Below are 25,349 nucleotides of genomic sequence, written 5' to 3'. Positions count from 1 at the left end.
CAATCTGCACCATCCAAACACGGCACCGCCATCCAGTGCAGAGAGCGAGAAAAAATAATTGACAGAACAACTGAGTTTCAATCTCAACAAACCACCATCACTGTGATCTGTGCTTGCATTTTAAAGGACACGTTTAAAGGACGCAGTTTTGCTTGGACCTACAAAGTGGCAATTTCAACTTGCTATAACAAATTATCTATATATACGATATTTTGAGCTAGAGTTTCATATATGTACTCTGGAGACACCAAAGATTTATTTTACATCTTAAAGGGGCCATTTCACAAGACCTTTTTAAGATGTCAAATAAATCTTTGGTGTCCCCAGAGCACAAATGTGAAGTTTTAGCTCAAAATACCATATAAATAATTTATTATAGCATGGTAAAATAGCGACTTTGTAGGTGTGTGCAAAAATGTGCTGTTTTGGGTGTGTCCTTTAAAATAGGGGTGCACCGAAATTTCGGTCGCCGAAATTTTCGGTCGAAAATGGCATTATCTGTTTCGGGCCGAAATAAAAAATCCAGCCGAAAAAGTCAACCGAAAATGAATGTTAACTGCGCCCCTCCCATCCGTGCACTAGCGCTTGGGTTTCACTCACGGTGATCAGTCGTCTCCCAACCCTCCCCTTCGTGCTCAAGCAGGTTTCACTCACGGTCGAGCTGTTTGCACGCGTCTGCAAAGATTAAGCATGTCTTGATGTGTAAACTTTAGAGAGAGTCGCGCTAATATGTCTCATACTGTAATCCATTAACATACATTCGGCGAATAAAGCAACGAAACACAACGTAACGTTTTTATGTGGAGCGACTGTTGCGCTGTTTGGGATCCACCCTCGTTCTCTATGTGTGCGCGCGTTTAATAGTGCACATACGAGAGAAACGCGTTTAAAAAAAAAAAAAACAAGCAAACATAAAATCTCTCTGTTATTGACAGGGCACATATAAACAAAATTATCTCCACAGTATTCTTTTTCTAATAAAAACATTTGTTTATGTCTTAAGTGTATGTATAGATTACAGTCAGATTAACCTACTTAAGTCTGTGTCATTAATGTTAATCAAACAACCCATGACAAAGAGACAAATAGCTGTAAAAATAATAATATATTTAATTTATTGTGTTATGATTCATTTAATTTGATTTCTGTACCTAATGCTAATTTCAGACCTTATTAATGTACAACTTTGTTCTTTTTTGTAAATGTTTGCAATTTCTTTATTGTTTATTAGATTTTTTCCCACCTGCTTTTTGCTGATCCGAAAAATAATCTGATCTGTGCCTCAAAAACTGTAATGTGATCCGAACTGTGAGGTTTTTTTTATCCATCACACACCCCTAGTAAAGTTAGTACACAGTGATAGCCATAAATGCAATTGTACTTATAATTGGCATAATAATTTCTTTCGGTGTTTCGGTTTTTCGGCCTTGGTTTCCTTTTTTCGGTTTTCGGTTTTGGCCAAGAATTTTCATTTCGGTGCATCCCTACTTTAAAATGCAAATGAGCTGATGAAATTCAAACACTGATAACAATGATGGTGGTTTGTTGAAATTGAAACTTAATTGTGCTGTGAATTTTTTTCTCTGTCTCTCCCTCTCTGCACTAAATGGCAGTGCTGTGGTTGGATAGTGCAGATTAAGGGGGTTTTCACACCTGCCTTGTTTAGTTCGATTGAATCGTACCAGAGTTCGATTGCTCAGTTGGTGCAGTTCGTTTGGGCAGGTGAGAATGCAGCAATCGAACTCTGGTGCGCACCAAAAGCGGACCAAACAAGCGGACCGAGACCAGCTTGCAGAGGTGGTCTCGGTACGCTTTCAAACGAACTCTAGAGCGGTTCGTTTGTGGTGAGAACACGATCCGAGATCGAACCGACCTAACTGCAAAAGTACTGCGCATTTTGGACTAAACCAGCTGCCGTAGTCAACTGCGCAGTGCATTATCGGATGAGGAAGTGTTTGTTGACCTTTTCTATTAGCAATATTAAGACAATGACAAATCGCGGACATACCTGGAGTTGCGAGGAGGTGCGGGCGGAGCCTCGGAAATTTTTTATCTTCGCCGTTTGTAGTGCATTAAACCGTTGTTTTCAAGCCGCATCCGCGATTCATTCTGAAAATGAACAGTTTGTCTAGAGTGCTGTATACCAGACATGGGGACTTGTGACTTGGTGACTTGGACTCGAGTCGACTCGAGTCGCTATTTTTGTGACTTGTGACTTGACTTGACAAAAAATAAAATACTTGAGACTTGACTCGGACTTGGAAGTTAAAGACTCGGGACTTGACTTGACTTGAGACACGATGACTTGAATGACTTGAGTGTTAATCACATCATGTTTTCAGTTTGAATATAAAATATATAAATAATTTTAAAAAATAAAGTTGACGCAGCTGGCTAAGAATGGCGTTGTCATGACTGAATCACGACACTATTATCAGCTCTCGTACCTTACGCACGCCACGCCCACTTAGATCAGATATCAACATGTCAGCCGGAGGGGTACCGAGGGTCATCGCTTTCGGCTTCAACAAGATGTCAAAAGATGAACAGTGCATTGCAAGACATGCAACATTAAAATCACGGGCAGCCACGTGACAACCTCCAATTTTGTCCGTCATTTGAAGAGCCATAGTAAGTGCTTGTCATTTTTTTAATGTCTGGTTAGTTGGTAGATAGCTAATGTAATAATCGCTAAAGTAGCCATTAACCCTCATCAATGATGAGTCATTATACCGTGTTGGGGGCAAATGTGGGCAAAATAATTTAGATTTTTTTTTAAATACTTCCCTTGATCTGAGCGGTATGAGACTTGGCTACTTTTTCTAAGTTTGTAAGCGTCTTTTGCGCGCTCAAGTTCGTTATTTCAAATGTAGGCGCACGAACGGAAGAGACGCGCACGCGGTGCGACGCGCTTGTTTTTCTGGGCGCAGCCTTGAGCAGTCAGAGCATTACACAAGTGTTTGTGTGTGTGTGTGTGTGTGTGTGTGTGTGAGAGAGAGAGAGAGAGCGTGTGTGAGTGAGTGAGAAAGAGAGAGAGTTTGTGTGTGTGTGTGAGTGAGTGAGTGAGTGAGTGAGTGAGTGAGTGAGTGAGTGAGTGAGTGAGTGAGTGAGTGAGTGAGTGAGTGAGTGAGTGAGTGAGTGAGTGTGTGTGTGTGTGTGTGTGTGTGTGTGTGTGTGTGTGTGTGTGTGTGTGTGTGTGTGTGTGTGTGTGTGTTTGTGTGTGTGTGTGTGCGTAAACTATGTTTGAGAAAGAGAGAGAGAGAGAGAGAGAGAGAGAGAGAGAGAGAGAGAGAGAGAGGGAGGTGTTCAGAGAGGAGTCTGTTGGATGTTAAGCTGTTATTTGTTTTATGGACTCAATGTTGAAAATTTCAAACATTTCAAACAAGGTTGGCAGAAGTGAAAAATAAATAATTTATGAAGTTACAATTTTGTTTGATTCCATGATGTATTTTACTGAACATAAATATTTACAATGCAAATCCAAATTATTGTAATTAACTGTTAGTTATTTACTGTATATCTTGTCTTTTCACTTTATTGAGATCAGATTCTGCAGGTAAAATTACAATAATAAGGTGACTTGACTTGGACTTGACTTGACCTACTACAGGACTTGACTTGACTTGACTTGATATAGCCTGTGACTTGACTTGACTTGACTTGCCCAAGACAAAAAATACTTGGGACTTACTTGAGACTTGAAGGTTCAGACTTGAGACTTACTTGAGACTTGCACATGTGTGACTTGGTCCCATCTCTGCTGTATACAAACTATGTATAATAACCACGGATACATAATTACAGCGCGCAGCCGTCTGTCCAGAGTGTATGCTGTATTATCCTTCTTTTGTTTACTTCCGGGGGTTCCGTTGGAATTTCCCGCACGTTGATTCTGACCAATCGTGAAGCCGTTTAGGAAATACGTTCAAATACATGTGGCCAATGAGTGATGTTGATCTTATCACATGACAGAATTTTGGTTCGTTTCAATTGGTGCGGATCAGAGCAATCAGTGTGGTGTGAAATGGAACCAAATCTGCTAAAAAAGTTACAATGTATCATTTTTTGCTTTTGGTCCGGACCAAATGAACCGAATTACAGATGTGAAAACGCCCTAAGGTGTGGTATTATTATAATAAGAGCTCCTTCTGACATCATAAGGAGAGCCAAATTTCAACTACCTATTTTTTCACATGCTTGCAGAGAATGGAAGTTACTGGGTTGATCTTTTTCACATTTTCTAGGTTGATAGAAGCACTGGGGACCCAATTGTAGTACTTAAACATGGAAAAAGTCAGATTTTCATGCCATGGCCCCTTTAAAAAATTATTGAAATGGGGCCCTTAAAAGTAAATGAAAGTAAGATAATTACAAACACAGTTTTTCAATATTTTACTATGTTCTTCCATCAACTTAGCCGAATAAATACATATCTCTCTTTTCTCAATGCGTACACTTAAACTTAACTTGATATTTCGCAGAGTCTGCTCAATGTACTAACATTAGTACAGGCGTGTTGGTTATGTTGACTGTAGTTTAAGCAAGAGGGGGAGTAGTCAGGAGTGATGATGTTACTGTGCCCAAGGTCGAGTGCTACAAACTAAGTGCTCTTCCGCCATACAATATAGTTATATTTTTTACCATACTTCCTCGTGTAACTACTCATGTAACAGTCTTTGAATAGGGAAAACATGGAAGTGTTTGGTGGCTATTAAATTCATCCCTGTTTGGATCCTAATGAATGAATGGTGCTTGGCTAAATGCTAACACATTCACGCCACACTTTACAACAAATAAAGGCAGGGTGCATGAAAGCCAATGTTGATATTTGAAATCATCTAAACAAACACACCCTTACCCTAATAGAATCTGGACCTTCTTTTGATAGACCCGCCCCACACATACGCAACCCAGGCAACGATGTCATTTAGTAGACATGCTGCTAATTGGCTACACGTGTGTTTTGATAGTCGGCCTGTCTCCCTTTTCCAAAACGTTTTTTTTTAGAAATTGTGCACCCCACCTTTAAGTGCACACATTGAGAAAAGAGAGGTTTGTATTAATTCATCTAAGTTGAGGGAAGAACATGGTAAATATTGAAAAATGATTGTGTTTTCCTTTAAGAAAAATTAAAGAACTACAACAGTTCAAATCAACAACTGTAGTTTTAACCTTTCTCAAACAGACATCCTTTTCTGCATTCTTGATGCTCTCTGTCCTCCTCTGTCCCTTGCCCCAGTAAACCATTTTGGCAGTGCCTTCTCAGCTTCTTGCTGGTTGACCTTGGACATCAGGGCGTTGTTCTTAAGAGCATCTGCAAAACCAAATACATTTTTAAGATAAAGAAATATTAAAAATGGCACATTTGTACTTTTTACAATGACAGTCTTTGGCATACAGTAGGTATTAAAGGATGGATACTCGAACCGAGCCAGCGGGACCCGACGGGCCGGGTTCGGATAGATATTTAGAAATTATGTTCGGGTTGTGCTCGGTGCAATAAGGCATTGAACATTTGAAATTTAAAACAGCTTATTATAATATGTAGGCAGCCAATGGGCCTGTTTATAGCGATAGTTCATCTTAAAATGAAACACGCGCATTCACACATCACCTTCTTATTCATCTAATGTTTAATAGCGGGTTGCAAAACAACTTCATAGGTGCATACTGCCACCTACTATATCGGGTGCACAGAATGAGGGCGTAGGGGCTGCCGTTTCTCTGGGGATAATGTTGTATTAGAGGTAAAAAATGATATAAATACTGTTCGGTTTCTCGCACAAACCGAAGGTTTTGTGTCTTAAGTAGGACACGGATGTGTCGTCACAAGCTGCAGGGTTTTATTTGGATTTGTCTGTGCATGTTTTTTTTCTCTTTCGGTTTTTGTTACCATCCACTTATACAACTGACAGACTGAAACTGTTGGAGTTAAAAATCTACATTTGTGTTCTACTGAAGAAACAAAGTCACCTACCTCTTGGATGGCCTGGGGGTAAGCTGATAAACATAAGTTTCATTTTAAGATGAACTATCGTCATCCATCTTCATGTGTGCGGAAATGTGTTTATGTTGAATAACAGCTACTCAGGATCTGAAAAAAATCCATAAAAATGACAAAATTATATGAGTTAACAGCTACTGTTAAAGTTCACTAACCAAGTCTATACTATACAGTATGTACGCTAAAAAAATTCATGTAAAGGTAGGCATAGAAGTCAACAGTCTTGTTATAACGCTGCACCTAATTGCTTCCCTACATCCAAAATGACATTAAAACTTGTAATAGATATCAGTGATCAAACTGAGCAAACAAAATAGTGCTCTTACTAGATGCAGCCAAACGAAAACGTGATTTCCATAGGAGGGGACAGCAGTCAATATTTTACTTGAGTAAAAATACAGTAATTCGTGTTATCTAATATTATCAAACTAATGTGTCACAAAAAGCACTCACATCTGAACAAACATTACTTTTTAGAGCGAATCAGACGCCAATCGTCAATGGATTTTCTTCCTGCTGTGATTCAAGTGAACATTTCTGAAAGCGCGTTAACTTACTTTGTCAGCTCGCGTGCGTTTATCCGGGTCTGACGCACAGGTCGCGCGAGCATTTTCGTCTTCGAATACATTTCCCGCTTCTGTTTCAGTAGATTGATAGTTCACTTGCATCCACTCCTTGGCGTGTTTTTAAGTTTCACGTTACGAGCGAGAAGTGCTGCAGCCTGCAGATGTACAGATGATTCAGATCTTGCAGCAAACGGAACAAATCATTCAAACTGATTCAAACCGTTCAATCAATAGCTAGTTTAGAATCGACCCGGTACAAAACAGTAATTCATTTGCAATATTTTGTGAAGAACCGACTCGTTCAAAAGAGTCATTCATTCACAAATCAAATGCTTCGGCAAATTATGAAATAATAATAATAATCTGAAGTTCGCATTTCGTACTGCATTAAAATAAAGTGCGTCGTGCAAAACTGAGGGCATGTCAATAGAAATATCATCGAGTTACGAGTAAAAGTAAAAATACCCACTATAACTGTTATCCTAAAACGATTCTTAAGTAAATGTTACGTTAACAGAGTAAATGTAATGTTTTAAAACTCTAACAATTTAAACACAAGGTTGATTTTCGCAACCTCGACCGTACGCATTCACCAAACGTTATCCCGGCGAGCTTCGCCACTGATTTAGAATAACATCCAAGAATATTTTAATGTTTGACTACTTGAATATACTTTTTATCAACAGTTTAATGTCATATATTGTAATAAAACAGATCTACTCACCACACTTCGAGCTTGCAGCACTCCAGTGAAGACAGCAATGTACCAGCTCTACGTTAACTGGCTCAGGAGAACAATGCGCATGTCCTTTCTTTCTTGGCGCCGTTTTTTTAAACGAATACAACATAGTGATGATGCAGGACAAATCACTTTTTAGCATTAATACTGCATTTTCTGTAGGATACACATATAATTCGAGTTTATTGCAATACACGTACACACACACAAACACACACACACACACACAATGTCTACGGTTTAGAATTTGTATGGGCCTGTATCTGCATAAATATACCCCAAAACACAATGTGCATATAGCCCTTACGAAAATTTACCATGGTTTTATTGTGGTAAAAGTGTAAACATGTTTTTTTGTGTATTGGTTACTAGCAAAACCATGGTTCTACTATGTTTTTTGTTTTTGTTTTAACTATAGTAAAACCATGGTTAATTTTCTACATGAAAGTATAATAGCCCATTGAAAAAAGAGACAGCCTAGCTAACGAAAATTAAGCATGTTTTTTTGTGGTACAGTAAAATGTTTTTTGGTATTGATTAGGCCTACTATTGGCAAAACCATGGTTTTACTAGAGTATGTTTTTTTTTTGTTTAAACTGTAGTTAACCATTTAATTTAATTTAATTATTTAATTTTCATAAGGGTATATTTTGGAAAACTGTAGCCCATAGACCCCAAATAAATAAAATCCAGTAGCCATTCACGCAGTGACGGCCGCGTGGTGACTTCTTTATCGAGGGCACATGATGCAAATCTCATCACAACATGTAGCCTGTCATGTGTGTGGCATGAATTTAGTGTAGTGTCTTGCAAGTATTTTGTGAGCGCCTCTTTAATTACAAATCCTTTCGATGTGTGTCCAGCAGGCACGATGCATGATGCACATGGTTCACATGACGCAACAAACACATATTTTGACATGATGAGCAACACACATGACACCCCAAACACAAATTTTTGAATCCTTCACAAGAGAAGTCACCAGCCACCCCTGCACCACACCATAGTTGGTGAAACAAACTGTAAACTTATTTCTGAAATCTGATTGGTTGATTGAAATGTTACCCCCGGGTCAACATAAAGTTGCCCTGAGGACATCAACCACTTGGCAAAATCAGGAGAGCCTAGTTGCTCAATGCTCTTCTCATGGACCTAAATTCATGGACTCAGCATGACTCAGCTTGTCTCAATGTTGGCTAAACATTCTAAACACTTTCAGTATTGAAGGTCTGGCCAGAGCATGATAGAGGCCTTTGGTGTATGGTGATAATTCACTTAGTATCTATCAAAACATAAAATCAGTTCTACATATGAACAAATCCTCTCAGTATAGCAAACATTGGAGACAATGTAAATAAAAGATTTTTGTGCAGTTTTGACTGTTTAATTTATTAAAATTACACTCAGACATCCCACCCTACAAAAACTGATTGGGAAGGAAGCTCACCAACAAGCCCCCGCAAAAAAAACATACATTTAAAATAATTAAATCATCAATATAAATTATATATTATTTTGTGTTATGTTGTTTATTAGCCTACTTTAATATGGTTGCTCTTTTAACAGCTATAAAATATATGTACAATTATGAAGGACACCTTAAACTCCTTTGACCCTATATTTATAAAAAACTACACATATTTAAAATAAGATAAAAAGGAACAAATAAAGATAGGATCAAATGTTTTTGTTTTGTTTAAAAGCAGAGGGTTTACACACAGATACACTTTTATGTACTTGAAAAATAAAGTAAATATTGTATTATTTTCCAGTGTTTTTTTTTTGGACACTCTGTCATTTACTGTACATTGTAAATAAACTACTGTACAGTGGTTTACTGAGCTGAAGAGAGAGGTTGATTGTAAGCCTGCCCACAGTGAAAACTGATTGGTCTAGATATCAGAATACGGTGAATATGGTCTGTCACTTTCTCACTTTTGCTAATTATGTTAGATCGCTTTAGACTTGCAGGAAAATTTTAACCTGAGCCTGAACCTAACTAATTTTTGCAATGTTTTGTCATCATATTACAAATAACATTTTAAATGCACTAATACCCATGCAAGCTTTGGGTAAAAAATGCAAGGCTTCTGTTACATTGATGCAGCCGTCTTTACTTAGAAGTTATCCTGCAGTCCTTTGGGACTTCATAAACTATTAGGCTACATGTCTTGCTTTTAGCGTCACCATGGTTTGTGAAGTAAGACAGTCTGAAAACATAGGCATAAACCTTTCAGGATCCCTGTTTAAAACAGGGCATGAAATGACAATTACATATGGGGGTCCATGTCGGGAGCTTGTATGGGACTGATTGTGTTTGCCCATTTTGGTCTAATATGATTTGACAGAAAGGGTCCCATAAGTGTTTCCTTATTTAGAATCCATATACTCATGACCTATGTGGGTCCCACTTTGGGCCCATATAAGGAGTCTTTATAGGAATTATTGTGTTTGCCCATGTTGTACCCATATGGTTTGGCCGAAAGGGTCCCAAATGTGTATCCTCATTCAAAACCCATAAACTCATGACCTATGTGGGTCCCACTTCAGACCCATATAAGAAGCCTACATGGGAATAATTGTGTTTGCCCATGTTTTACCCATATGGCTTGGCCCAAAGGGTCCCATATGTGTTTCCTTATTCAAAACACATATACAGGTGACCTATGTGGGTCCCACTTCTAAACCATATAAGAAGCCTATATGGGAATAATTGTGTTTGCCCATGTTGTACCCATATGGTTTGGCCAAAAGGGCCCCATATGCGTTTTCTTATTCAAAAGACATATACAGGTGACCTATGTGGGTCCCACTTTCGGGCCATATAAGGAGCCTATATGGGAATAATTGTGTTTGCCCATGTTGTACCCATATGGTTTGGCCAAAAGGGCCCCATATGCGTTTCCTTATTCAAAAGACATATACAGGTGACCTATGTGGGTCCCACTTTCGGCCCATATAAGGATCCTATATGGGAATTATTGTGTTTGCCCATGTTGTACCCATATGGTTTAGCCAAAAGGGCCCCATATGTGTTTCCTTATTCAAAAGACATATACAGGTGACCTATGTGGGTCCCACTTTCGGCCCATGTAAGGAGCCTATTTGGGAATATTTGTGTTTGTCCATGTTATAACCATATGGTTTGGCCAATAGGGTTCCATATGTGTTTCCTTATTCAAAACACATATACAGGTGACCTATGTGGGTCCCACTTTCAGCCCATATAAGGAGCCTATATGGGAATAATTGTGTTTGCCCATGTTGTACCCATATGGTTTGGCCAAAAGGGCCCCATATGTGTTTCCTTATTCAAAACACAGACATGTGACCTACGTGGGTCCCACTTTCGGCCCATATAAGGAGCCTATATGGGAATAATTGTGTTTGACCATGTTGGACACATATGGTTTGGCCAAAAGGGTCCCATATGTGTTTCCTTATTCAAAACACATATACAGGTGACCTATGTGGGTCCCACTTTGGACCCATATAAGGAATCTATATGGGGATAATTGTGTTTGCCCATGTTGTACCCATATGGTTTAGCCAAAAGGGCCCCATATGTGTTTCCTTATTCAAAAGACATATACAGGTGACCTATGTGGGTCCCACTTTCGGCCCATATAAGGAGCCTATATGGGAATATTTGTGTTTGCCCATGTTGTACCCATATGGTTTGGCCAAAAGGGCCCCATATGTGTTTCCTTATTCAAAAGACATATACAGGTGACCTATGTGGGTCCCACTTTCGGCCCATGTAAGGAGCCTATTTGGGAATATTTGTGTTTGTCCATGTTGTAACCATATGGTTTGGCCAATAGGGTTCCATATGTGTTTCCTTATTCAAAACACATATACAGGTGACCTATGTGGGTCCCACTTTCAGCCCATATAAGGAGCCTATATGGGAATAATTGTGTTTGCCCATGTTGTACCCATATGGTTTGGCCAAAAGGGCCCCATATGTGTTTCCTTATTCAAAACACAGACATGTGACCTACGTGGGTCCCACTTTCGGCCCATATAAGGAGCCTATATGGGAATAATTGTGTTTGACCATGTTGGACACATATGGTTTGGCCAAAAGGGTCCCATATGTGTTTCCTTATTCAAAACACATATACAGGTGACCTATGTGGGTCCCACTTTGGACCCATATAAGGAACCTATATGGGAATAATTGTGTTTGACCATGTTGGACACATATGGTTTGGCCAAAAGGGTCCCATATGTGTTTCCTTATTCAAAACACATATACAGGTGACCTATGTGGGTCCCACTTTGGACCCATATAAGGAATCTATATGGGGATAATTGTGTTTGCCCATGTTGTACCCATATGGTTTGGTTAAAAGGGTCCAGTGTTGGGAGTAACGCATTACAAAATATAATATATTACAGTAATATATTAGTTTTTGCTGTAACGCAGTAATATAACGCATTACTAATAAAATGTTGGTAATATTTTACTCGTTACAGTCTTAGTAACGAGCGCGTTACAACAATGCATTTCAAAATTAGACTGTGTTATTTTATTTTTTTTATTTTTGACCAATGCGCGCAACCAGCATCCACACATGAAAAAGCTGCGTGTAATAGTTATGGCTGCGTCCCAAACCACATACTTCTATACTATATAGTGGGCGAAAATCACTACTTCTCGTACTCTTTGCCTACTATATAGTATGGAAGTAGGCGGTTTGAGACGCAGCGTATGTCTGTTTCCACGTGCTGTATGCAACATGTTAATTTTTACTTTAACTTTGTATTTGAAATGCGATTTGGACGCGGTGCGCGTCAAATATAGACATGTAGAAGTCCGCGGCCGTAAGCATTGACTAAAGTGGTCGCAATCAGGTCCGGTAGCGCCGCACACGCATAATTTTGCGAATAAGAGCACTAAGTAAAAGCAACAGAACGTTTCTATCGGTCTCATGTGCTGCTTGAACTTCAGAAGTAAAGAGACTTTTACAAATGTTGCCAGTAAAATCCATATCACACCAGCAATGACAAGGTAAGTTTTCCTATGATTGCAGTGCTAGGCTATTCCTATGCTATCTACAGTTTTATTACAAACAGCAACCTAAACTACAACATAACATTAGTGAAGACTTAAACATGGTTATCTAAATATAAATTAGTACATTTAAACATCACTGTTTAAAGTTTTACCAGCCTTTGTATGGGAGCCTATATTCATTGTTTGGCAAAAGCAGTGTTCCTCTGTTTGTCTGTGTTTTATTAAGCAATTATATGTTAGTCTACATGTTATCCTTATATTGTACTGAAATGAGCTGTATTCCTTGAGGCCTGATCCTCCAATAGCACTTTTTGATAAGTTGTGTCAATCCAGTGCATGCCAGGTTTGTGCTGTGAATCTGAATTAAGAGTGATCACTTAAGAATAGAAATGAAAAGAGGTTGCGTGTCTTGCCATGTTATTAGGCTATAGGTTGCATTATAGTGGGCTCTATTGTGTTTGGTATGTGTACCATAATTTACCAGACTTTTACCAGATCATTTGTCTATGTTTTTGATTCTGACAGTGATTGTTACTGTATTTTGCCATACATCTTCACTTTGCCTATTCAAAGCTCGAGGGCCAACACATAACTTCTAGATTTATAAGCAGCAACAAACTACATTTTAACATTTGGTAATGCTTAGTCATACTTCTGTTCTTTTGATGAAAGTAACTCAAAGTAATGCAAAAGTAGTGTAACTCATTACAGTTCAGAGACAGTAATATTGTAATGTAACTAATTACTTTCAAATGACAGTAATTTGTAATATATAATGTATTACACTTTGGAAGTAACTTGCCCAACACTGAAAGGGTCCCATATGTGCTTCCTTATTCAAAACACATATACAGGTGACCTATGTGGGTCCCACTTTCAGCCCATATAAGGAGCCTGTATGGGAATAATTGTGTTTGCCCATGTTGTAACCATATGGTTTGGCCAAAAGTGTCCCATATGTGTTTCCTTATTCAAAAGACATATACAGGTGACCTATGTGGGTCCCACTTTTAGCCCATATAAGGAGCCTGTATGGGAATAATTGTGTTTGCCCATGTTGTAACCATATGGTTTGGCCAAAAGTGTCCCATATGTGTTTCCTTATTCAAAAGACATACAAAGGTGACCTATGTGGGTCCCACTTTTGGCCCATATAAGGAGCCTATATGGGAATATTTGTGTTTGCCCATGATGTACCCATATGGTTTGTCCAATAGGGTCCCATGTGGGTTTCCTTATTCAAAACACATATACAGGTGACCTATGTGGGTCCCACTTTCAGCCCATATAAAGAGCCTATATGGGAATAATTGTGTTTGCCCATGTTGAACCCATATGGTTTGGCCAAAAGGGTCCCATATGTGTTTCCTTATTCAAAACACATATGCAGGTGACCTATGTTGGTCCCACTTTGGGCCCATATAAGGAGCCTATATGGGGATAATTGTGTTTGCCCATGTTGTACCCATATGGTTTGGCCAAAAGGGTCCCATATGTGTTTCCTTATTCAAAACACATATGCAGGTGACCTATGTTGGTCCCACTTTGGGCCCATATAAGGAGCCTATATGGGGATAATTGTGTTTGCCCATGTTGTACCCATATGGTTTGGCCAAAAGGGTCCCATTTGTGTTTCCTTATTCAAATCACATATACTCATAACCTATGTGGGTCCCACTTTGGACCCATATAAGGAACCTATATGGGAATTATTGTGTTAGCCCATTTAAGACCCATATTGGTTGCCCAAGAGGGCCCCATATGTGTTTCCTATTATGAGCCCATGCCCTCATTTCCCATTAACATCCCAACTAGGACCCATATAGGGAGCCTATGTTTTTTAACCCATGTGGGGCCTACTACACTAACCCAAGTGAGTCCCATATAAGATGCCCATAATAGAACCATGCCCACTTGGTACCCATGTAGCCCAAGTAAAACCCATGTGGGGCCCACATATACATGTTGGCTGGGATATATATAGATCAGTGATATAGACCTATCAGAAACTATCAGCTTGATTTGCTATGTCTGCTAAGGATGTTTAATGACATTTTTAGCAAGAACATTTACATTACAATGATATGTCGAATGCCTAGAGAATGGAAGATATAAAAATGTAGAAGAGTAGTTATTTGTAAGCAGTCCAGACGGAAAGTCAAGTGTTACCTCAAGAACAAAGATAATCTCTGCATTTTACAACTCTTTATATGTTTCTGTTTGTCTCAAAATAAAGAGGCACTGTGTTGGTTTTCTTAATCAAATGTTTCTGTTCAATAGGTTTGAAAGAAGAAGCCTTACCCTGAAATTTTCACTGGACCCTCAAGAAAATACTACAGGCCACATTTTGATGTTTTATTAGTTTTTTTCGATTGCTAAACGACAGTGGGCACAACTGGAGTCACATGTGCAAAACTCCCAGTTGGATATTCAACAGACATTCGCAACAAGGTAGGACATTACAACGATACTAGGATATTTTAAGCGATTGTGAAAAATGTAGGTTATAGGCAAGACACTTGGTAATTAGAAATTGCTTAGATTAAACTTCTGGCACGTCTACTGAGAAACTACATTCTGCACAGCAGCAGTTCATGTGGACCAAACTCTAGTTCATTTTTCATTGCTTGAACACTGTTTTCAAAACTCTACACAATTATCCCATGACTTTAACCACAACCTGCACAACACTGTGGATTTACAACACTTTGTTCAAATGCTAACACACTGCGGTCAAAAATGTGAACCACACATTCAAAACAGAATTGATTTCAGTCTTGTGCCTTTCAAACACTGCTGATTGCAATTTCATATAAATATAAATTCCACTTTCATATATATAAAATATTACCTTTCATATAAATATGATATTTAGAGCTCAAAAAGACAAATTTTGGAAATGGAACAAGGAAGATGGGTTTGTGGATGTCACGACCGGCACACAGACGAAGAGAGAGCGGATCCAAATGCAGTACGAAACAAAAATGTTTATTAAAGGTAAAAACAAAGCATAAACACGCAGGGCAACACGTCGTAACAAACACAATGGAGCGTATACAAGGGATGAACAGGAAGTAACTAAATACAAAACAGTAACCAATCAGAATACAGAAACAATGACACTAACAAGGGGGAGGAGCAAGGAACAAATAAAAAACCATAGCAACTAAAGACGGGGTGGAGACAAAATCAGACAAAGGGAAAAACACAGGCCAAACTAGATTCAAACATAACTCTCAAAATAATATTAAAACACAACAGCATAATACAATGCAACACAAAGACAAAGAACACAGGTACAATAATCAAACTAATCTTAAACATTGCAAAGAAATAATAAACAACAAAACACACACACAGAATCCCAACAGTGGAGGGAGAAGGGTGCCAGGTATTGGCCTGATGCTATGGAGAGGCAGGATTAGCCCCTCAATTATTTGTTTGAATTACAGTATGTACTTTTAGTTTCTACCTTTTTTTTTCATTACTGTAATTCCATAAATTACTACAGACTATTGAAGCAAACTGCTAATTTTTATTTACCTTAAAGAATTGTTCTGTTAATAAATCAATAAATCATTCTTTGAAGAAAACATTACTTTGTATGAAGTCACTGAAATTGTTGAAACTGTAAAGATACAAAGTTAGTATTTTGTGTATTGGTGTTTGATGTTAGTGTTTTTCCTCTCAGTGTGTTGTGAGTGACTTTGTGTGTTATCTCAGTGAGGGTTGTGCATAGTGTTTGGCTGCACTGAGCTGTTTTGAGTCATGTGTTAAGAGTTGTGCTCAGGTGACTTTTGGTAGTGCAGACTGTAGTTAGAGTTTTGCACATGTAGCTCCATTTGTGCTCACTGTCGTTTAGCAATCAAAAAAAACTGTAAGTTCTAAATTTGCGGTTGTGAGTGTGGTAAAGAGCAGTTATGTTATTAAAGCATGTAACTCAATAAATGAACTTATGAATTTACTGTTTATGATTTTGGGGTGTATTTGTTTTATTACTAAAAAAAAAATGGTCAGTTTCATAATTTTTGTGCATGTATTGATTTTTGACATTTTGCAAAACAGTCCCCGTCCATGGTACTGAACATCATGTTGTTCACACTTAAAATTGTAGACAAGCAAAACGTGTGGCATCAACCTGTATGTTTATTTGAAGTGAATGATACCCAAACTAGTTTTCAACATGTTTAAGATGTGTAGTTGAAAATTATTTGTAGTAAAGTTTGACTAGAAATGCAGTATGCATTTATTTAATAACACATGATATGGTTCAATAGCTTTTCAAACGTGGGATGCATGATCTTTATTGAACTCTAAAGAACATACTATATCTCTTCTATGTACAATTATTTATAGTACAATTTATAACAGCACATTTCTCTATGGGAAATCCCTATGCAACTACATTCTTTTCAATAACTTTACAGATAAGGGGTTCACCGCTTAATACAAGGATGGGAATTCATCAATGTGCTCCAGGGAACATATTACAACTCTCAGATATTCACTTATTTGCTCAGAAATGAATATTCAGTACAGAACATTTCTCTATGGGAAATCCCTATGCAAATACATTCTTTTCAATAACTTTACAGATATGAGATTCACCACTCAAAAACAACATGGGAATTCATCGATGTGCTCCAGGGAACATATTACAACTCTCAGATGTTCACTTATTTGTTCAAAAATGAATATTCATCACAGAACATTTCTCTATGGGAAATCCCTATGCAAATACATTCTTTTCAATAACTTTACAGATAAGGGGTTCACCGCTAAAAAACAACATGGGAATTAATCAATGTACTCCAGGGAACATATTACAACTCTCAGATGTTCACTTATTTGCTCACAAATGAATATTCATCACAGAACATTTCTCTATGGGAAATCCCTATGCAAATACATTCATTTCAATAACTTTACAGCTAAGGAGTTCCCCACTCAATACAAGGACGGGAATTCATTAAAGTTGTCCAGGGAACATATTACAACTCTCAGATGTTCACTTTTTTGCTCACAAATGAATATTCATCACAGAACATTTCTCTATGGGAAATCCCTATGCAAATACATTATTTTCAATAACTTTACAGATAAGGGGTTCACCACTCAAAAACAACATGGGAATTCATCAATGTGCTCCAGGGAACATATTACAACTCTCAGATGTTCACTTATTTGCTCACAATTGAATATTTATCACAACATATTTCTCTATGGGAAATCCCTATGCAACTCGGCTTACTGTTCAGAAGCATGATCTGAAAATTATCATTGTACTCCAAAGAAAATATTACAACTCTAAAATGCACAATTATATGTCACATTTTTTATAACACAGTTCTCTATGGGATTCTTCATTGCAAAATAATTTTGCTCAATAGCTCTTAAGAACAATAATCTGATTTTCTTAAACTAGTTGGGAAATGTTGATTAGACCATCAATAACATATTACAAGTTTAAAATGTACAATTATTTGTTTAACATATCCAATTTATAATAACACAGGTCTCTATGGGATTCTTCAATGCAAAATCATTTTGCTCAATAGCTCTTAAGAACAATAACCTGCTACTCTAAAACAAGATGGGAAATGCTTATTGGACCCTTAAGAACATAATAGAAGTTTAAAATGTACATTTATTTCCTTAGAATTCATTATTTATGACAGCACATTTCTCTATAGGAATTCTCTATGCAAAATCATTTTCTTTACTAGTTCTTAAGAACAGGAACATGCTTTTCCAAAGCAAGATGAAAAATGTGTTTTGGACCCTGAAGAATATATTACAACTTTTAAATGTACAATTATTTGCCTCAGTTGTTTAATTTCTTATACAAATCAAAGGACCTCAACACAATCTTAATGCAGTCCAAAATAACATGAGGAATTAGCTAATTGGTGCTTTAGGCCACCAAGTCATGGTGGTCACCACTGTATTTTGCAATATTTATTTACAATGTCAAACACCTTTTCCCATGGCAGTTTGTTTTCTATGACTTCTCGGACTTGATCTTTGTTACTCTAATATGAGGCATACCTCTTCAGATTTAGTTACATTTCTTTATCATACTACTTCAAAAGGGAAAGGGTGCAATGTAGGTGTCAAAAAAGTTTAGAATTTCTGGACAAAGGTACAGATTGTATTCACTTGACATTGGCTTGTGTGACTGTCGTTCCAGGATCTCTTCAAGCAGCTGAAGAAAAATGCTGTTAAAGGTTATTGACTTGCTTTTAAGTGATCCGCCTTTGGTTTTTCAAATGAGGCATTCACATAAATGCATACTTGGACACTTTTTATATTATGGTTAATCAACAGGACAGTTCACACAGCAGGGATTGGCATTGTATTGCCTGTAAATATATTATTTTCTTCCCCCAGCAAAATATATGCTTTGTACAGATCAGTGTTGGGCAGGAAATATTATATTTTACCCATTACTAGTTACTACTTAAAAAAAATAAAATGATTACTTATTACTGCAGCCAACAGTAATTAGTTACAATACTAGTTACCATGGAAAATAATATTATTACTGAAACTCGTTACTAGTAACTTGTTACTGCCCAACACTGGTCCACATAAGAAGTAATGTTTCCCTTATTAAACACTAAGAAAACAATTTGCAACATTACACATTTCTATTCTGCTTCTATTTTGTAGATTTGCAAATGGATGTACTTAATTAAAAATATTATGTCAACAGGTTCCACGCAAAATAATCTAAAAAAGTAATCTAAAAAAAACAATAATTTAGTTAATTTTACACAAGATATTTAAGTAAACTTAACAAACCTTAGTAGAGTCAACAAACAAAAAATTAGTTATTTGTACATGAAAAATGCAATTGATCACCATTTTTTTTAATAATGCCATTTTTAGTGATGGGCGATTTCGAAGCACGCGTCATGAGGCTTCGAAACATTTACAAATCTTTTGTTTCGAATCATTGGTTCGGAGCTTGTTTCAAACTGGCCAAAGTCAGGCTTCATTACGTCATAACTGTTTTGAAACGTTTCGAAAATCCGACAATTCACCACTAGGGGGAGTTGATCACAAATGACCAGTGTAGGTGAACTTGGGTCAGTTTTTTTAAAAAAGTTCATAAACATTCATCCTTCTGACTAATAACACTATCATTTTGTCTACTTTTTTGTTTGACAGATTTAATGACAAATATAGCTGCAAGCAGCAATACCGAGGTCAAGCCGAAAAGGGCACAAAAGGATGTAAAATTGAGATTGGATAAGCAAATTGAAGAACCTAGGTAAACCTAATAATTTTAGATGAAAAAACAAAAAAGTTATCAACAAAAAAAGTTATTGTCTACTGCAATCGTCCTTCTGTTATTGACAATCATGGATCATTATAGAACTGACGGACACGTGAGTGATGTTTGCAGTGTCAAAACATGGATCACATCATGTTACAACAAGTTTAATTAGTCAAAAGAGACCATTCCCATGTCTCTACGATGTTCTGATGCAGAGATATAGCTTTTGCAAAAACGGTTGATAAGGTATTCTCAATGGTTGCTAGGGAGTGAATTGGCAACCACCAGTGATTATAGTCAAAGCGATGAAAGGAATAATCCATGATGACTCATGGTTTTAGAAAAAGTACCATATTCTATCTCAAAACCAGTAGGTGGCGCAATGACAAAATTGTCCATGCAACATCAGGTCATGATTGTGTTCCATCTAGCTAGTTTCATGACTATTCACTTTAGTTTAGTTAAGAAACAGTTGTATGACCATAGGGCTGGCTTGTTATCAAAGGTTTTGTTAAATTATAAGGCCATCTAGTGGTGAAAGCATACAATTTTTTGTGGCCTCAGAATGTGCTCATACATCAGCGTATCAAATCTGGTGAAAAAATCTCTCTTCGTTACGAAGTTACAAGCATTTATGTATAAAAAACAAAAAATTTGAAGGTAATTTTCTGATGAAAATTTTAATATAATGCCAATATAACTTTTTGTTCAGAAGGTAATGTTCTTCCTATGGTGTTTTCGAGTCGATCGAAATTACGCTCGCGGAGATATTTGCGCGTGTTTTTTAAGTGCTGTTTTGCTGCACAGGGCTAATCGTAAGGTGAAATCTGGCGTGTTTTATATCTTTGTATTCGGCGACTTCTCAGGACTCCTAAAAATCAAGTCCCGTCAAAATATGTTGATCGCAGCCAAAGTTATAGGTGTATAAATCATTTGTCTGGCCACTATGTGGCGCTGTAACGAAACTGTGCATGCCCCCTCAGTTCCTGACAGGCATCACAAGTACCAAGTGTCATGTCATTTGGCCTAAGTTTGCCGAAGATACAGCATAAAATCTGTTTTTTGCGCTCTACGTAAAATTCATTAAGGCGGTATACGACAACGGATTGGTTTATCACAATTCTTTTGATAGCTTTTTGCCATGAGTGTCTGTAGATGCTGCATACCGATTTTCGTGGCAATCGGGTAAAAACTCTAGGACGAGTTCGAAAAAGTAGGTTTTATGAATATTTCAAAATGGCGAAAAAAATGTTATGACTGAAAATGACAACATAGGGTCATTCGAATCGTCTTGAGCCAAGGAATCAGAGGAAATAAGAATTTCGTTTCTAGAACTTGCGGATCAGAAGTTATAAGCAAAAACGTAAGTGCTAGTGATGGGAAGTTCGGATCATTTTTCTGATTCGGATCTTTGAATCTCGTTCATCAAAATGAACTAATCTTTTTTTGAGTCATTTCGTTCTTTTCGTTCATATAAAAATATGATTACCTATAATTTCACAAATTACCCCAAAATAACCACTTATGCAAACAATTATGACATTTCTCACAAGTTATGAGAAATAAAAATCCTTATTTCATTATTCTTTGACACAAGCTCTGAAACCTGCACAAGAGATAGAAATGATTAGCTTACCTCCTAAGTCAGTCCTCTAGTACAAGTCAGGGTAATGCAGCCAAAGCCAAGAAACTGAACTTCATATTTATCACATTTGTACGCCTCCTCTCGTGTCTACAGATGTTAGTTGTCAACTCGTCACTGTCTTACTGACTCTCTGTGTTCGGCCAGGCTGTGCCGTGTAATATACAGCACAGTATAGGGCCGGAAAGAGAAATTATTAGTTCATCATTCTCTCGAGTTCGGGACGGGTTCGAGTCTTTCGTTCTTCCTGTCAGCCTCATAGAGGCTATGCTGTCAGTACCGGAAAAAGAAAAGATTAGTTCATTCAAGTCTTGAGTTCGGGTTCGGCCGGGTCCGAGTCCTTATGTCACGTGAGTGACCGCTGGTATATCACATTAAATACAACATAAGATTCGTATTATTGATTGCGTCTGAATGTATCCTATATTGTTTTATATTTAGTAATTAAAATACAAAATATGTGCAAAAACATTATTTGAAAAATAAAAGTTCTATCTTATTGAAGAACGAAACTCGAAAGGTGAACTAATCATTTCTCTTTCCGGTACTGGTAGCATAGCCTCTATGGGACTGACAGGAAGAACAAAAGACTCGAACCTTTCCCGAACTCAAGACTCAAGAGAATGATGAACTAATCATTTCTGTTTCAGATTCAGAACCCATATGTTGCGCAATGCGCATGCACGGTCAACACAAAATGAAAGAATCACTCTCTGAGACAACTCTGTAGTCCCGAGTCATATTAAAGATTCGTTCAAAATGAACGAATCGTTCATGAACGACACACCACTAGTAAGTGCATCTTTGGACTGTTGGTGGCACTAGAGGGTTGGAGATATAGACTCCAAATTTGCAGTGGGGACACATTGAACTGTCCTTTATCAGTGTGCCAAATTTCAGTGTGCCAAATAACTTTCCTACGTATGGTTCTATGGGCTGCCATAGACCGCAATGGAACAGGAAACGGAAGAATAATAAGAAAACTAACAAATACAATAGGTGCAAAAATGTGCATAATTAAAAAGGGAGTTCGTTTTAATGATTTGTTTGCCATAACTAACGAAAAACACAGAATACACTTTTAATTATGTCTTAATTAAATTAAATAATTTATTTTTCTTACAAAATTTTTTTTAGAACAATCTCGCTATTATTTTGTAAAAAGTGCAAAATGTTTGGACAGATCTTGCTGCTTTTACATTTTACATATTTTGAGGTGTCGCCAGCGTGTATGGTGTTTTGAAGGCTTCGAAAAACTGAATCAATTTGGGAACCAATGGATTCAATTGATTTGAAGCTTCAAAAAGCTTAATTTCTCCCATTTCTAGCAATTGAATAAACTCCATCCTCCACCCTAAGTCCATAACATCAATCAATCAGAATGCAGCTGCTCAAAACTACTCATCAAATGAACCTATTTTAATTACAGTTAGTGATGGTCGTTTTCGAAGCACTGCTTCATGAGGCTTCAAAACATTTACAAATTTTTTGTTTCGAATCAGTGTTTCGGAGCTTGTTTCAAACTGGCACAAGTCACGTGATTTTAGCAAACGAGGCTTCATTGCGTTAGAACTGTTTTGAAAGTTCATAAAACATTTATCCTTCTGACTAATAACACTGCCATTTTGTCTACTTTTTGTTTATAGACAGATTTAATGACAAAAATGTGCATAATTAAAAGGGTAGTTAGTTTTAATGATTTATTTGCCCTAAATAAAACTAAAAACACATATTTTAATACAAATCTTGCTATCATTTTTTTTAAAAAGTGTAAAATGTTTGGACATATCTGCTTTTACACTATTTTGACCAGCAGGGGTCGCCAGCGTGTGTAGTGTTTTAAACTGATCCGCCCGACTCATCTGATCCGCCCGACTCATCTGATCCGCCCGACTCATCTGATCCGCCCGACTCATCTGATCCGCCCGACTCATCTGATCCGCCCGACTCATCTGATCCGCCCGACTCATCTGATCCGCCCGATCCGCCCGACTCATCTGATTCGCTGGACTCCTCTGATTCACCTGATCCGCCTGACTCATCTAATCCGCTCGACTCCTCTGATTCTTCTGATTCATCTGATTCACCTGTCCCATCTGATTCGTCTGATTCACTGGACTCACCTGATTCATCTGTTCTGCCTGATTCACCTGTCCCGTCTGATTCATCTGATTCGTCTGTCCTGCCTGATTCACATGTCCCGTCTGATTCATCTGATTCGTCTGACTCACCCGATTCATCTGGCTTGTCTGATTCATCTGTTTCACCTGGCTCTACTGACTCACTTGATTCGTCTGGAATATCGCCACCCTGGTATATGGAAGCTTTTCCAAATTTTTTTTGGGGGGGGTAGTACCCGGACACAGGAAGGAGGCAGAGGACACCGAGGCGGAGGCCGAAGTGTACTCTGACCCTTCCTCTCCTTGTGTTCCAGGTCCAAGCCTGCCCCATGACCCAGGTCCAAGCCTGCCCCATGACCCGGGCCCGCATCTGCCCCATGACCCGGGCCCGCATCTGCCCCATGACCCGGGCCCGCATCTGCCCCATGACCCGGGCCCGCATCTGCCCCATGACCCGGGCCCGCCTCTGCCCCATGACCCGGGCCCGCCTCTGCCCCATGACCCGGGCCCGCCTCTGCCCCATGACCCGGGCCCGCCTCTGCCCCATGACCCGGGCCCGCCTCTGCCCCATGACCCGGGCCCGCCTCTGCCCCATGACCCGGGCCCGCCTCTGCCCCATGACCCGGGCCCGCCTCTGCCCCATGACCCGGGCCCGCCTCTGCCCCATGACTTGGGCCCGCCTCTGCCCCATGACCCGGGCCCGCCTCTGCCCCATGACCCGGGCCCGCATCTGCCCCATGACCCGGGCCCGCATCTGCCCCATGACCCGGGCCCGCATCTGCCCCATGACCCGGGACCATCCTGGCCCCACGACCCTGGACCATCCTGGCCTTATGACCCAGGACCTCTCCTGAACTGCCCTGCCTTGCCAAGAGGTCCTGGCCCACCCGCCCACCCTCTATTTGGACTTGATTATTTGTTTGTTGGGCTCCGGGAGTCGCCCTTTAGAGGGGGGGGTCTGTAAGGTTTTGTTCTGTGTTTACTTGTGTTCTGTGTATTTTTGTATTTTGGACTTTTATTTTGATATCCTGCTCTGTTCAGACTTTTATTTTGATATTCATCATGCCATGTTTCAGTTCACACTTCCTGTCTGTTTTGTATATAAGTCACTTCCTGTACTCCAGTTCAATGCTGATTATTACATCGCCACATCCTGTCTGTATCTGAATCTGTTACCTGCTACCTGTTAATCTGTTTTTGTATCTGTTCCTGTTTTGACCCGTGCCTGTATTTGGATTTATTGCCTGTTTGCCGCCTGCCCTGATATATTTTGCCTGTCTTTGGATTTACGATTTGGATTTATCTTTGGATTTGTTTGCTGGCCCTTATTGGGATTTTACAATAAAACACCTTTTGCATATGGATTCTCATCTCACTCGCTTTCATTAAAGCAACCCCTTACAGGTACATAGGACCTTTTTTTCTGGGTGTGTAAATGTTCACATTGTCTTGGCCTGCATTAAGACTGTGTTGAAGTCCTTTGATTTGTATTAGAAATTAAACATCTGAGACAATATAATACAATATATTTTTGATGGTCCAATAAAGATTTTCGAACTTGTCGATTTTTGTATAGGACCTGAAGTTACCTTGTTTATTTAAAATGTTTTTCATTGAATAATCTCATAAAGAAGCATTCTTTTATAAATTGGAAATATTAAACAAATAATTGTAAATTTCAAACTTGTAAACTTTTAGGGAAACAGGATCTTGTTCTTAAGAGATTTTGCATTGAAGAATCCCACAGAGAACTGTGTCATTCTAAATTGGACATATTAAGCCAAAACTTTGCATTACACCCTTGTAAAATGTTCTTGAGGGTTCAATACATATTTTCCATCTTGTTTTAGAGTAGCAGGTTATTCTTAATTTGACATATAAGGGCCAAAACTTTATATTTAACCCTTGTAAAATATTCTTGAGGGTCCAATACATATTTTCCATCTTGTTTTAGAGTAGCAGGTTCTTGTTCT

The 25,349-nt window shown here is 38.4% G+C and overlaps 1 protein-coding gene and 1 long non-coding RNA gene across 2 annotated transcripts in view; both read right to left on the bottom strand.

Annotated features, from left to right (window-relative positions):
• Nucleotides 1-25,349, bottom strand: part of adcy1b (adenylate cyclase 1b) — a 579,599-nt gene that overhangs the window by 61,209 nt on the left and 493,041 nt on the right. The gene's annotated exons all lie outside the window — the stretch shown is intronic.
• On the bottom strand, nt 3,264-7,508 carry LOC141366711 (uncharacterized). The gene is made up of 4 exons (XR_012371363.1): nt 7,295-7,508; nt 6,562-6,725; nt 5,978-6,094; nt 3,264-5,314 (listed from the first exon to the last, which is right to left on the bottom strand). It is a non-coding gene; the product is annotated as an uncharacterized lncRNA (long non-coding RNA).

Source organism: Misgurnus anguillicaudatus, chromosome 2 (genome assembly GCF_027580225.2).
Source record: "Misgurnus anguillicaudatus chromosome 2, ASM2758022v2, whole genome shotgun sequence".
Lineage (NCBI taxonomy): Eukaryota > Metazoa > Chordata > Actinopteri > Cypriniformes > Cobitidae > Misgurnus > Misgurnus anguillicaudatus.
The sequence above is the reverse complement of the archived record's forward strand: the minus strand, read 5'-3'. Positions and strand labels throughout refer to the sequence as shown.